Consider the following 16,254-nt stretch of genomic DNA (forward strand, 5'->3'; position numbering starts at 1 on the left):
CTCAATTCAAGAATTAAGTTAGTAATTTGCTGCCATCCCCGATCTATCACAATTACATTCTCTACTACATAGAGTTTTGTGGGAATTAAACAAATTAATCTACATAATGTTCTTAGAACAGTATCTGCCACTTTAATATATTTTCAATAAGTTATTATTTTCTAGCTCCATATCCTATTTTATATTTCTTCATTGCATTTATCTTTCTCTGCTTTGTTATTTATGCTATATGCATGTGTTTACTTTCTCTGTTTCCACCTAAATATTAACTTCACAATCATAGGGATTTCATTTTTTGCAAGGTCTAGAAAAATGTTTATTTACACAAAGAAAGTATCATAAATATTTGTTGAATGAATGAGTGAAGGAATTGTAGCAGCATAAGAGAAAATTCCCCACCCCTCTGGGTACCTTTTGGGCTGGATGAACAAACAATTGAAAATCAAACTGTCAAAGGGAGAAAAAAGAACAAATGTAATTACATAAGTGTGGGGAATTTACATTTACTTGAATTCTAGAATAAATAGGACAGAGAGTTTACATGCTGAGCTAAGGAATGGCATGGGGACCTGGGACATCAAAAATTAAAGTAGGGGGTCTCACATGAATAGGAGAGAGAGGAGTCAAATGACAAAACCAGATGCTCAAATGAAAAGTTTATTTCTGGAGATAGCCCTAAATCTGGGTTACTCATTTTTTAAGATAACAGTGTTTCTTGAAGCTTACAGGGCCTTGATTGACCTTACCTCCACATGCCAAGGTGACACATAGTAAAAAAAGGGAAAAAGCCTGCTCAGCAAGTCTTGGAAAAAGTCTATCTGAACATTTGGGGGAGGCCTATCCTTCCCCTTCAAATAATTCCAACTCCAACTCCAACTCCTGCTGCTATCTGACTGCACCAGAATGACAAACCAGAGTGAGAATCATGCAGGCCACATAAAAATGAGAGATAGTTATTTTTAAGCTGCTAAGGTTTGGGGTGTTTTTGATACTTAGCAATGACTAATTATAAAAACTAAAATCTTCCTTTTGTAAAAGAACAAACCAAGTGATAAGGGTTAGAGGAACGGCTCATCAAGTGGTAGAACCTGGATTCAAACCCTAGCAGTCTGACCCCGCGAACACCACTTGCAATTCTACCCCACACAGCTTTACCCCGTGAGTGTAAGGTCAGCATTCCCAGGGTGCCCCTGACTGCGTGGCACTTGCCAACTAGTTTTTACTTCATTTTCCCCATTGAGTCACAGCGGTTAAAACTCGGGGCACACTGCCGTTGGAATACTGATGCTCAGCTGGGGTGCTTTTGCAACAGGACTTTGTGGTATCCTTGTCCTAAAAGTATGATGTTGCCTCTGACCTTCAGTGGATTGGAATCTTAGAAAAATCAGGAGGATACCAAAGAGATGGATCTGTACTAATCTATAAATCCTTTCATTGTGTTGTAAAATTATGAAAATTATTCAAGTGAAATAGGAAATGGCATTGCATTTTGATGAAAGAAAAGGAGCACAAAGTAATTCTGTTAAAGAGCAAATAATTGTCACAAAAGCGGGCCTCCCTGGTGGTGCAGGGTTAAGCACAACACTATAAAGCTATCCGCAGCCTCTGCAGCACCGAGTTCAATCCCCAGTTGGCCAGGGAGCAACCCACATGGTGCAGCAGACCTCTCCTGCTGCTCCCCTCAGCAGTGTTTTCAGTCAGTCTGCCTGTTCTGCTCCTCACTTTGTTTCTGGTGAATCCTCTCACCTGCCCCCACACCTCTGGCCTGTACCCCGGTTCTTATATGCATAAATAAATCTTTAAAAAAATTGTTACAAAATCAAATTTCTTGGCATGCAGCTATGTTACATCCCTTGTCTAATACACAGAACTGATATTCGGATGAGAAAGGGGTAACAGGATGTCTGGAGCATGATAGCGTTAAGCAGACAGTCTCTGGGCCAGATGTTCCTTCCTCAGCTAGGAAGGACAGATAACAGTACAATGTGCCAAGCAAGCCATGGTACAGATTTCCAAAGACGTTTTTCCTCAAGGTATTTACAGTTTAGTTTAGCTGTTTCCATTCTACAGACTTTGTATATACAACAATAGAACAGCACATGATAGCTCAAAGAAAAGAACTTTATAGACTCAATAACCCTCCCCCACACCTCCCACCTCCCCCCCCCACACCTCCTCCAAGGCTTCCAGGGGAAACTCCTGGTACTCTTGAAACTTTCCTGTCAGACTATTATACAATCCAGTGCCTTTTTCAAGCAGGAAACATGATGTTCCAAAGACAACTTGACCTCCTGTTTGAAAATGGGGGTGGGGGTTGCTAGGTGGGGAGACAAAACAGACATGGTCTAAGTATCCTTAATTCATAGACCCACTCACAAATACAAACAAGTTAATTTTGTTAAGAACACACGCTAACATTTCACTTAAGACAAAATCCCAATCATTTATTCTCCTCTGGAGTACTTCTTATGCATCCTTGAGTTTTTAAAAGTTCAAGTGTTGCATAAAAAATCAACATAATTACAGAAAGCAGTCCTTAAACAAGAATATCCTGTTTTGTTTCCTGCAAACTCACTGGGGTGGCTCATCTGAATCCTTGACAACATCCAACTCCAAGAAGAAAACATCAAGACTGCTTGCTGATCTTGGTTTTTACATACAGCTCCTCAGCAGTAGGGCTGTTGGCCCCAATGTGTAAGCTGACAATCGCCCTATTGTTTACTTTCCAGTCAGAAAAGCGATGCTGCTTTTCTTCACTGTGTATGGTCTCCATAATCCTAACAGTCATGTTCACTCAGCAGTAAGTCCAAATATATGTTTCCCAGAGGAGTTTCAAATACATGAGATAGATTAGCATCTCTGTGGCTTGATGCAATCTGTGACAGATTCAACAGTAATAAACATTTTAAAGTGTGGTCAGTACTAAATTATTTGCTGAAGAACAATTTTGTTCCTGAGTAGAAAAAAAAAATTAGCAATAACTTTTGGGTAGTAAATACACTGGTTGTGGGATAATACAACACCCCAAACCTCTTGCCCTCTCAGCATTTCATTCTGTTTAAAGGGAGGAAAAAGCCCAATTGTGTGCTGATGAATTAGAAAACTTCATGAACATTCAAGAAATACACATGCCACTACAAATTAACCATTAGCAGGGCAAGGTATTCATCCTTTTTGTCAGATTCTGTGGGAAGTATGCCTTATTAGCATTAAAGCCCAAAGAAGTAATATATCAGTCCATGTTCACTTATCCTACAAAAAAAGAACAGGCAATCTCAGTTCTAGAAAAATAAATAGTGCTGTTCCCATCCCCATTTCAATCCTAAAATTGAAAATCACCAAATGAAATCCTATTTCCTCCCGGCTTCCAGTTTGTCTCAGTGTTTACGATGGAATGCGGTTTTGCATTTTAAATCAGTTCCATCATAACCCTGAAAGTGATCCCAGGGCTGCTAATTCTGTCTCCAGTTTCTACCCCTCCCCCTACTTTGCAACTTTGAATTTGAATGGGACCAGGAGATTCTCTGGGGGCCACGATGTGGCCCTTGAGAAGCACCCTCTCTACAGCTTTCAGCTGGTTTCCTGGCATGTTTCACAGGGATTTGTGGTGAGTGGCAGCTCTGGAATCACTTTTCATTCTGTCAGGTTGTGGTTAGGCTTAGTGGGGTTTCTTTGTTATACTGGCCACTACTAGTCAATTCCCTTGAAAATATCTGGTTTTCTCTTTTTCCCTTAAAGAAGGGGGGGAAAAGCAGCTACAGACTCCCTATCTTACCTCCAAAACACATACACAAAACAAACACCGTACCTCTCGGAATTTCTAGGCGGAAACAAAAAAGGAGGCGAGGTCCAGATGTTCTCAACATCCCAATTTAATTTCGATGTCAGACTATAAAAGATCTTGGGAGGGCCCCATTTCCTGTACCTGTTCTGCTGACATGCTGTTTTATGAAAGAATCAGGGATAAATTTTACCACCACTTTTTCATGTTAAAACAAAATAAAATAAACCAAACATATAAAATGTGATTTTGGGGAACACAGTGTTTCCTTTTCTTTGAGAGCAAACCTGGAAAATAAGAAGTAAGTACCAAAATTAGTGAAACAAAGCAAACACTTAGGAGTAGTTAAGATGGAGTTCTCCCTGGATAGGGAGGGAGACTTGGCACTTTAAGCACTAGCTGTCTTAAGCCAGATCTTCACAGAGTTTTGTATTTCATGAATTAGTTTGGGGGGACAAAGGGAAACAACATAAGGTTGCCAACATTTTATATTGCCAAGTTAGGCTATTATTAAAAAAAAAAAAAACACTAACATTGAAATCTTACATCATTTCTTAAAAGAAAGGACATGTTAACATCAGTGAGAGTTGGAAGGAAGGAAGAAAGCCATAATCTCAGAATACAAGACAGGCTTTTCAAGAATGAGGAGTTGGCAACTTTTCACCAACGTGCCACAAAGGCCTTCAGAAACAGCCAGTTCCTGAAACACACCAAACCTCTTCCCACCTTGTTGCTTTTGCCCCAGCCTTTCCTCTGACTGGAAATCTATTCCCTGGGACATTGGCAGATCTCTGCACTCCAACCTAACCACAAGAAGCTGGGCTTCTCTAGCCACACTATTTAAAGCTCCTCTCCCCAGACCCCATGCTGACAAGCCTGCCCCTTCCTTGCCTGCATTCCTCTCCCTCTCCTTACTTTGTTTTGTTTCTGTCACATACTTGTTACTACCTGTCTCTATATTATTTATTTGCTTAATATCTGTTTCCTCCATTAGAATGTAAAATCTGTGGGCCTCCCTGGTGCTGCAAGGGGTTAAGTCTCAGCACTATGAAGCTATCTGCAGCCACTGCAGCATAGTTCTATCCCCAGCCAGGGAGCTATCCACTTGGCACAGCAGACCTCTCCTGTCTCACCTGCTGTGCCCCTCAGCAGTGCATTTCAGTCAATCCGCCTGTTCTGCTCCCCACTCTGTTTCTGGTGAATCCTCTCACACACACCCCCCCCCTTACCTCTGGCCTGTACCTGGTTCTTAAATGCATAAATAAATGAATCTTAAAAAAAAATAAAACCTTGCCAGGTACAGGTAAGGTACTCAATACATATTTGTTTCACTTATAATTGTATATAATTTTATAGTCCTAATTTTTCTCTTTTTTGTCTGTGTGGACAAGAAACAATGTCTATATAGACTATACTGTTTGGCATACCATTGTTTTGAGAGAGAGATTGAATGGTCCCCTAGTGGCATAGGTGGGGGTACAACTGAGGAAGTGTACGTATTTGGTGCTTGCATTCTTTAATGCAACTGATTTTGAATAGCAGGAGTGAGAGTAATATTTCTTAGGACTGACAGCAAAGTGATAGTAGGCAGGAATGGTGCGGACTGCTGATTTAGGGATAAAAAATATTCCTAAAACAGACTGGCTATGTTTATACTCTCCTGCTCTCTTTCCACATTTCTAAATTTTCTCGATTAGGAATGGCTTCTTAACCTTGTAGCCCTTCACACCTCTTGAATTATGTGTACACTTTTTTGCACAATGAGACAATGTTTACCTACTATTAGTGTGCAAAATCTATTGGACTGAAAAAAAAAGTCACACATCCAGGTGACAACAGAATTAACTATTCTCTCACAATTATTCACTGTGAAGACACAGGACCAGATAAATCAGGTTCACAGACAGGTTTTACACCAAGAAGAATAGGTCCTTACAGAAAAAGCTGTTTGGAAATGCATTCTGCATAGTTCACAAACATAGCTATTAGTATTCAAATGTGGGCATTCAAAATGTTTGTGCCACCTGTGGTTCTGAATAGGTGGTACAGACTTTTTCCTCAAAAATATCACTTCTAGGCCTGTGGGGGCAAATTTCGTGCAGGTTTTATCACCTTGAAAAATAATGAGTCCAGTGTACCTAATGCAAGTTTTGCACAGATCTTGGTTTTGTTTATTTGTTTGTTTTAAATGTGGGTCTAACATCTGTTCTGGCTGCTGCACTCTGAGTAATAGTAACAGACATATGATCGAATACAGGTGAGAGCAAGCAATAGTTAAGAAAACAAGAGTCTAGAGTACATATGTACAACTACACGTGTGTGTGTGTGCCTATGCCATGTGTTTTTTGCGTTGTTTGTATGTATATATATCTAGCATATATGAAATATATATATGTGATAGGGTTAACGTATTGTATATGTTGGTTATTTTAATGATGATGATAAAATTAATGGAAAGTTGGAAAATGTATTATCTTTGAAGTTCCCTTCATTCTCTATCTGGCTCTGGCTTTTATTCTCTGTCTCTCTCTCTCATTCTTTTGTGCCTCAGCATGGAAGAGAGCTGGGGGAATTAAAAAGTCTCTACTGATTAATCCATCATATCCTGACAACTGAATTCCCAGAAACAGAGTATTAGACTTTTACACAAGTGACATTTTGACTGGAATCTTTCGAATCCAAGGCTATGAAATACTGAGAACAGGATGGCCCTAGAGTACTGCCTCAAATAACAGTCGTTTCTAGCTGTATTATCAATTGTACCTTTTAAGAAACCAAGTATTTCAATGTCAGATCAATGAATCACACCACTTCCATATCATCTGAACCACTATGCCACGCTAAGTTTTGTAAGAGGTAAAGACTGTTGCAGCTGGGCAGAGTCTTACACTGAAGGTTAAGAACAAAAATGTTAAGTGGTTTGGAAAAAATATCAGGAAAGTGAAATTCTGAGCCGTTCACCAGTAGACGAACTTGTCTTATTTTAGAATTGTATATCACGAAGATTAAAAATAAATCTAAGGCTTAACTTCACTGATATTTGAAATAAAAATGTTCATTTTCTTTTCAGAACTGTCCCAGCACAATGATAGGGACAGTTATTTTTGGTAAAAGTGGATTGTGGACAGAGGAGCTGGCGAAAATGCTCTTAAGTATTCACGTAGAACAAAAACCTTCCTGGCACTAAGAAGTCTCAATTGGTTTTTCAGCTGTGCTGTGGTTTATTGTGTGCTTTAAATCAGCTCTAAGACTACACTACATACCATTGTGTCTGTTAGAAAATCATTATGGTGCAATTAAAAGCAATGCTGTTTCACAGACGGACATGGAATTTTCCTCCGTGTCTGACGGCTGCGCTATTCCTTCATGCCTCTTGTGATTATCAGCATTTGCGATGGTCAAGAGATACAGCTGTCGGGAAAACACTCAACAGATGGCAGTTGTGGGGTGATGCTTCATCTTTTTTTGGTTGCTCTCTGACACCTGAGCTTGGGACTTCAATAAATACTGGTGTGCAACTGACTTCTCTCAAGCAACACTGTCTGGAATGTTGTGACAAAATTCATTTTCCCCCAGAAACGAAGAGAAAGTGTCCTTATGAAAAGAAATGCGCAATATAATGCTAAAATGTATTGCCCTTGGAAACTTTTTATTACAGGTAAGAAGGACTAACTACACAGAGAGTTTGATACATGGATAGATGGGTCACTTTTTCCTCAGAACGTGAGGCACGATCTGTCAGTTCTTTCATTGTGGGGAAGCTCTTTAAAGATTAGCTTTGTGTTTTTTGAAAAAAAGCTATTTAACCTTAGTTTCAGTAATGACATGACTTGTGAATGATGTAATCTATGATGAAATTAGTCTCAGTGGCTAAAGAATTAATTAAGTGGTTTTTACACTTCAGGAAGCATTTTAACACAAAACATAAGTTTCTATCTTCATTATTGACACAATACATATCTGTGTATGACATTATTTTGGGAGTCATAAGATGAGAGGAAGCTGATGGACAAAGATGTGGACTAACACTTTGAACAATGCTTCTGCTGGATGATTCATTATTCAGAATCTGAGTTACAGATTTCTCATGACTGACGTATGCTTCTTCCTCTCACATAAACCCTTTCAGGTTCTAGAGTCTTTGTTCTGCCCAGTGACCATTCTGAGCTGTTTGGACAAATGTATTTTAACACAATGACAAGACAGTATTAAATAATAGGTAATGTCCTGTGTCTGTCTTCTAGACAGTGTCCTGGGCACGCCTGCCTGCCAGCTTAATCCACTTTCCAATGTCGCTAAGTAATATTTGGCTATCTTTAGTTTGACCTGAATATGAGTATAGGCCTATAAAATCTTAAAAGCAGCCAACTTGGGGATTACCATGTCCCAGAGGGTTAAGTTTAATTTTGTCAAAATTGTTGCCTTTCCTTTTTTGTGTTAGCAAAATCATGTCTAGCAGTTCATGAAGATTTATATTTCCTCTAAAACATGACACTCTGACATTTTCTGTTTGTCTATTCATGTCCCAGAAGAGGTAACCACATGCTATATATATTTTCTGTTAATATATTTGCAAGTTGGTCTCACTGGTTGGTCTCTGAAAGATTTCAGGGACTAAAGCACATAGAAGGAGAATCTGTAAAAAGGATTGTTTTTAGTAATGGCAGAACCAAGCAAGGAAGAGGGGTATACAGGCTGTAGAAAACACAATAAACTACACAGTGTAGTTTTGAATCCTATTGTATGTTTTGGAGAACAAAACAACATTTCATCCCACATACTAGTGAAAAAATAGTGGCACAAAGCTGATAAATGATTTACATAAGATCATACAATACAATGATTTCCACATCCTTATCTTATAAGATGTAAATGTTTCTTTCCTAAATGAAAATATGACTGTGCATATAAGACCTTCCATGATATTCCTATAGGATGTAGGTGCTAATTAATAAAGCAATGAAAAGATTGTTTTTTATATTTTTACAGTTTTTAATATAACATAATTCCTGTAAAAAGGATGTTTGATGGTATAAAATATGTAGAATATAGGTATTTTTAAAAGACACGCAAAATTAATATTTTTTCCTCAAAATTTCATTTGTTTTATGATTGCTATAAAAATAATTTCATGATTTCCTTTAATAGAAATGAAAAGACAATTCTTCCTTTCATTTGTTGAGTCTTTAAGTGAAATTACTAAGAAAATTTTAAAGACTGTCTTTCTATTGTCTGTAGAAGGTAATATACTCCCAGCTGAGACAAGTGTGGGAATGACATGACAAGTTACATTTTCAAAATAAGTATACCATAAAAATGATTGGGAGAACATATTTAATGAGGTTAAGCTTTACATTTCCCCCCAAACTTTGAAAATAGTAACTCTCGAAATATGTCTCATGTCAAAGAGAGATGACTAATTAGAAACTCAAAAGTAAAATCTAGATTCTCATTTATATTTTTTTTATTCCAGGCCTCTATAATCAGGGGGTTGAAGAGAATGTATAGTTGAGATGGTCTGCAGTGACTTTAGTGTCTTGCCATGATACTGGCATGTAGTGTGATAACTCACACACTTCTGAGGGAGAGACACACCCGCATTGGAGCACAGCCACACAAAAGCTCAGCAGCATGAAAATAATGAAAGGCCATCATCTTTTATGGTAACTGCTTGCAGTTGTGCATATTACTCTGCGTCTCAGCCCTGCAGAGAGTGGGATACTAGAGCTCTAATTGTCACTGGAGATTATTCTGCTCCCAAATTCAAGTAGATCAGATAGGTCTAATTTTTTTCAAAGATTTATTTATTTATGCATACAAGAGCTGGGGTACAGGCCAGAGGTGTGGGGGCGGCAGGGTTGAGAGGATTCAGCAGAAGCAGAGCAGGGAACAGAAAAGGCAAATGGACCAAAGTACAGTGCTGAGGGGACCAGCGGGCAAGAAAAGAGAGGTCTGCTGTGCCATGCGGGTAGCTCCCTGGCCGGGGATCGAACTCGTGCTCCAGAGGCTGCAGACAGCCTCACAGGCTGGTCTCAACCCCTTGCGCCACCAGGGAGGCCCAGATAGGTCTAATTTTTTGATAATCCTGACACCTTATCTTATGGTATCCATGATTGTACAATTGTAGTTTTGAGTTCATATGAGTTTTAGCTCTAGTTATGATGCTCGCATCCCCATAAGTAAGAAGAGGATCAATAGTAAAAGGAAACCAGCAAATTGTAGGCTTTGCAATAAATCTAAGGTATTAGGTGGACATAATTTAAACAGTTGTTTTTCTTTTTCTGAAGAACAAACACATAATAGGAGGAAAAATGAGGCTCTAAAGGGATTATGCATTCCTAAATATTTTATAGCTCTGTTAAATGCAATGTGTGCTTTAGTTCCATGGCTGAATGTTTGCTGATGATCATTTACTCACAACTGAAAATCTAAAAGATGCTATTTGAGGTTTTTTGTGTGGTTTCAGCCTTGGCCCTTCTGTCAGGGTTTCACTGCATGATTGTAAAGAGCAACTCTTTGCATGTGAGAAGACAGATGCTGGTGATTTAAGCAGGGAACGCACCACAGTGCTTTTACTCAGCTGATATTTAATGATTTACCATTTAATGTAGTTCATCTTTCATAACCCCGAGTTCAAACAGAAGCAGCTGCTATTAGGGATGCAATAATATTGAGCTTCCCACCAACGACCTAGGAGAGCTTCTTGTGTAGTTTTAGCTACTGGACCCATCTGGCCTTTCCCCTAAGCACGACAACTGAAGGAAAGAAACAGTTTACTTCCCGTCAATGGAGTCCTGAACAGAATGTATAATTATGCCAGATAAAGATTTTCAAATCAAAAGTCCTTGTGTCAACATCACTATGCAACATCGAAGGACAAAACAATGCACTTTATCTCATTATCAAAAAAATGCTGAAAAAACTAGGAAAATATATGGAAAATCATACTGAATGGAAATCAATTAAAAGGGTAGAGGTGTGCCTGGTTTCAAACCTAGCAGATATTTACTTATAATTTCTTGCAGCTTTTAATACTGTGGGAATTTTTTGGTAAGGTATTTGAAAAGGCTTCTGTCCTCTGATTTTAGAAGACATCTATATAGATATAGACAGGGAGTTGTACATATTTGGATAGATGGATGGATGGTTATTAAGATTTATAGTTAGACGACAGCTAAAGTACTTAAATTACACAAAGGCTTTCAAAAAACTAAAGCATAAGAGAGAGAAATTTAATGAGATTGAAGTCTATAGAGGGAGGATGATATCCAATATGCTGATGAGAATTACAGTATTAATATTATCAAGTAGACTACATATGTTTTTCCTACCAAAATGCAGCTCTGATCTTAATAATCTGTTTTCACCTTGGCATTATTGGTGAGCAATTGCAAAGTAGATTATAGATTATTGCCTCTTTTCCTCTGGCTTTCTTCCCTCATTTGGGTAATACTAAAACATCTGTACATTAGGATTTAAAAAGAAAGAAGAGGATTAATAACTTTCATTACAATTATGTAACTGTTGCTAGTTACATCTAATTTCTTGATGTTTATGGTTAAAAACAATGTATTTTCCTTTACCAACAATATATTCTGATAAGACAATGAGGGCAGTTAGACCTTCATTGTAAGATGTCTTCTCTGTAACAAACATACTTAGATTGTATTCCTTTTGACAGGGTTAGAGGAATTAAAACTTCTATATAGGTTCCTTCTACTGCACTGTGGTATTTTCATTCTTAAATCTAGTCAGGCTTTCCTCAAGGGACTTTTCTATTTAATTTTTTTTTAAGCTTTGCCTATGGTTCAGAAGCATTTGTATTTACTTCTATGCATCATTTGAAAATACTGCCCTAGAGATATTTATGCATTTTTCAAAGTTTGGTGATGCTTATTATTTTGGATTTGTCATTCAGTGAGTGAATAGATAATTTGCATAATATTTACAATTATGCCATTATGACATTTAAAAAGATAAAGACTTTCTGTATGAGGTTGCTGAAAAGGAAACAGTTAAAAGGGTAAACGTGTACTACCTTACACTTTACCATTGTAAAGTTGATAGAAAATTCTTTTGTCCACGTTTACGTGCCTGGTCTGTCACTGGTTCAGTATGTGAGACTTTTGGATTCTTAGTCTCATCATTTGTGGAAAAAAAAGTTAGTTGTTTATTAGTACCACTGAACAGAATTCCAAGTGGGGAAATGGATACATCAGTGTAGGGAATTGGGCCAAAATTATCATGATTTCATTTAAAAAGGAATGATGAAAATATACATTCTATTTTAACTTGAAATTGTTTAGATTGCTTGCCACAAATTGGAAAGCAGATATAAATGTGTCAACCTCAATTAGTTAGAAAGTTTGATTTGAAATTTCATCCAAATTCATTCTTTCAGTCTGAATAAAGACAGGTATTTTATGAGATTTTTATTTCCCTATTTGCTCAATTCCCAGATTTATAAGAGTTCTAATTTGAACCATGGCAGAAATGCCACCACAGAAACCGTGAGTATATTTCTCCAAAAATTTTATTATAATTGTTTCCAGGCCCAAGGGCATGTTATTACATGAAAGTATACTTTAAGGCAGGATTTTAAATTTATTTAGCCTTTTTAACTTTTAAAATAAAAATCTATTCCTCTTTTAAATTTGTTTTGAGAAGGGAAGATATCCTGGTTCATTCAATTTTGATTAGCTTTTTCCCATTTGTTGGGTAACTATCACTGGACACTACATTTTCTCAAATAATTAGAATATATTTCAGTTTTATCGAGCTGGGTCATTTAGTTAAATTTGGTCAGAGCACTCAATGAAACTGAACATTTCACAGTTGTCTATTATTATGAGCTGTTTCCAAAGGAGCCTTTTAAAATAAGTTTAAAAAACAGGAAGAAGAAAGTAAAAGTAAATGAGACATTGTCATGCAAAGAAAATGTTAAATGGTGTGAGATTTGACTGAAGGTGACTGTTAATATCAACTGATATGTTCTAATGCAGCTTGGAGACTACTGACTTATGTAAAATAAATCAAGACACACAATGACTATTTTCAAATGAGAAAAGATAGAAATATATCAAATCTCCTTAAAGAGATGACCCATCAACCTTGGAAGCAAGAAAACTATGAAGAAAACTATGTCTGAACCCAAATTAGGAAGTAACAAGGCACCATTTCTGTAGGAGAATGGTAGACCCTGACACAACAAGCATAGTGGTTACAGATTTTTATTTACCTTGACCTTGAATAGTGTCATGTGCACTTAAGCCATGCCATTAAGTCATGGTATTAAAGGACTTGTATAGGCATATAATCCATTCAAAGATCGAAGTACGATATTATTGGTATAAGAAGGAAAACAGATCTTACTTCTTTTATATACTCTCTTCCAAAGGAGTAATTCATATTGGTAAAGGAAAAATTTAAGGGAGAATTACAAAAGAAAATATTAAGGAAAAGCACTGAGTGGAAACTTGTGAAAATTATCTTGCAAATTGATAGTCAAAGTTAATGACAAAAAATGTGAATTTTTAGCATAATGAATTAGCAATGTAGAATGGAATGAAGGCAATGAAAAGATTTTTGTTATCCTCAAAATGTGACTCACTTTTAATACTCCTTATTTATCTGTACCACTTTAGAGTGATAAGAAAAGTCTACAGTATACTTTTGGGTCATAACAGATTTTGTTGTAATTATGAAAATATAATTCAGGAAATTTTAAAAGAAAAATGAGGAAGTAAAAAATAACGTTTGTTGTTCCTGGAATAAAGGTTGCATGGAAAGAAAAAATCTCTTTAATAAGGTACCATTTCTCAATGCATGGTCTGAGGACCACTAGCCTGGGAATCACCTGGGAAATTTGTTAGAAACTTGTAGAAATAACCCTGATTCCAAGAGAATGGAATTCAGGACCTATTTCACTACATGCATAGTCACAGATGCTTCTTAAGCACGGACAACTTGCAGAATCACTCCTGTAAAAGCAAATCTTTAGCTTGCACGATCATTTGGGATCCCTGACCAAATCAAAGCAAACCAATGGGATTAGGGTATTTCTGAAACATGTAGAAAAAAGAGAAGTTAAAATGTTCTCTGTTGCAACCTTGCATTTGATAGATTATCTTGCACATGGTCATCATTCAATCAATATATATTTAATGCAAGGATAAGTGGATTTTACACAGATAAAATGTCATATACATGGAAGAACAGAATGTCACGATTAAAAATTTTCAAAGTAAATTGATTATTTCATCTACTAGATGTATATAATATTTTAAACACAGAAGATAAATAATTTAAGTTATACAGGACAAGGAACTAGCCTAAGTGTTTTCATAAACTCTTCAGCAAGTTCTTGTACATATAAAAGATAGAGGTGTTAAATTTGCTCTAATTTTTACAAAACTTAATATTTTTAAGTAGGAAGGTTGTTTGGGGTAAATACAGGTCCTGTATTTAGGAATAAATTTATTACACTTTTGAAAATCAAGAACATACTCTTACATATTTGCTGAATGTAAGATTTCATTTGGCAATGAGAAAAATACTCATTTTTACATGTTTATTTATTAAGCAAATACTCATTGGTTGTGTACTCTGTTTAGAATTAAGTTAGATATGGTCTCTGAACATGAAAAGCTCGTAAGTCAAATTTTTAGAGAAACAGTTAAATTACATTACAAAGGGATAAGGGCAAACATAGGTCTATAAACATGTGTCATATTTTATTGATGATCCATACTATAGCTGGGACTATTCTTTCTTTAAGTTCTGCCATGAGTCTGCTTGGTGACCACATAATTTAACGGGTAAATAAGTACTTGAAGGTGAAGGTCAAGGACCCACTGCAGTGGTATTTCAGTGCTAGCCCAGAAGGAAACATTCACCTTTCTTTTACAGATGGTTACCCACTGAAGTTGAATGATCCAATTTGGGTCACACTTTCTGAACAAAAGACATGAGCATTTACATCTAATTCTCTTTGTTGAAGTGAGCTGTCATAGGCTTAATAAATATGTACTCAACTGTTTACAGACCATCATTAAGAGCAGCAATAATATTTCCCCTTCCTCTTATATCTTTGTTGGGGACACCGCCTTCCCTACCATTGTTAAACTGGGTGTGCCTACATCCTGCTTCTTTTGTAATAATCTGTTTTATCTCTCTAATAGTTTTGTCTACTTAATTACTGGACTAGTCCCTAACTACTGAGGCCACTATTGCGTAATTTTAACAAAGAGATTATATAAACACACACACTGGTGTCTCTTAATTAAGAATGTGATGGGTAGATGGAGGTATTTGGCAATAATTGAAATCAGCAAGTCATTAAAAGTTCTTCCGTGATACTACTAATTTGTTTGTAATAGCCTTCTAATTGCAGCATATAAACAATGGCAAATGTGGGTTGGACTATATGTGTAAAGTAACAATCTTGTCTTTTCTGGTTAAAGCAACTCTAATTTCTGCTTCTGGTAGAGTTGAAATAAGGCTAGGAAGCTACATTCCATGCCTTTGGCTGGGAACCTTTCGGAAAAGGTGGTCTTCCTTATAAAGTGTTTGTTGTCAGCTGGTAGCATTGTGTAGTCTAGGAGAAATCACAGAGATGCAGGTGTCTTATGAATAACCAGATGGGAAATGGAAGATGATCAAACTTCCTCATAGACCTTATGAGTCAAATAGGAATGACAAAAGATTTTCCTTTGAAACGGCAGGAGAGTGAAACTGAATTTTAAAATGTCTTGTATACAAATGACGGTAATGCCTTACATAAGCCTCTTTCTTAAAGACATAAAACCTGTTTTCTAGAGTTTTTCCCATCACCAAAATACAACCAGAGTCTGCGATTAGATTCAGCAGCTGTTTAAAAGTGCCAGAAACACTTACGAACTTCCAAACCGTTTCCTTCAAGCAAAATAATATCCTCCAAAGAGCACACTCGGAATTCATTCACCACTGACTCAGAGGGAAGAGTGCCACCTATTGAATCATGACCTCAGTATTCACAGCACCTGACGGTCCTTCCCCTTCCACCCACCCTCCAGCACATCCTGTTTGCCTCAGGCATTGGCTATAATAACGCTCTGAGGTGGTCTCAAGTTCACATGTAAGTGTGCTTATATCGAGCTTTATAATTTGAGGAAAACACATGAATTTTAATCAGTTTTTAAAACAACCAAGCCTCTCTTCTCATTTACTAGAATGGAAAAAATTCACTTTTATTACCTTAAAGATGCCAAATACTGCCATTTTATTACTGTGGGAAGCTGGAAGTCATTTCCGAACTCTTTTGGCAAGGGTGCTATGTAGAGCATCCAATTCAGTTCTTTAAGTGTCTTCTGAGAACTGCCACACAAACTGTGATTTACTGTCTTCAGGAGTTAAAGGGACCCTTTCTACCCTGCAACTGAAGAGAGAAAGGTGAAGTGTGTTTAAGAAGCATCCCATGAACCTTGCAAGAGTGG

At 37.0% G+C, this 16,254-nt stretch overlaps 1 protein-coding gene across 1 annotated transcript in view; it reads right to left on the reverse strand.

Moving 5' to 3' along the window:
• Positions 1 to 16,254, reverse strand: part of ADGRL2 (adhesion G protein-coupled receptor L2) — a 594,604-nt gene that overhangs the window by 495,596 nt on the left and 82,754 nt on the right. Inside the window, exon 2 of the mRNA XM_054691650.1 lies at positions 16,016 to 16,196. The gene's annotated coding sequence lies outside the window, so the exon portion shown is untranslated. The remainder of the gene's footprint in view (positions 1 to 16,015; positions 16,197 to 16,254) is intronic.

The sequence above is a fragment of the Talpa occidentalis genome, unplaced genomic scaffold (genome assembly GCF_014898055.3).
Source record: "Talpa occidentalis isolate TD23 unplaced genomic scaffold, MPIMG_talOcc4v2.1 talOcc4.9, whole genome shotgun sequence".
Classification (NCBI taxonomy): Eukaryota; Metazoa; Chordata; class Mammalia; order Eulipotyphla; family Talpidae; genus Talpa; species Talpa occidentalis.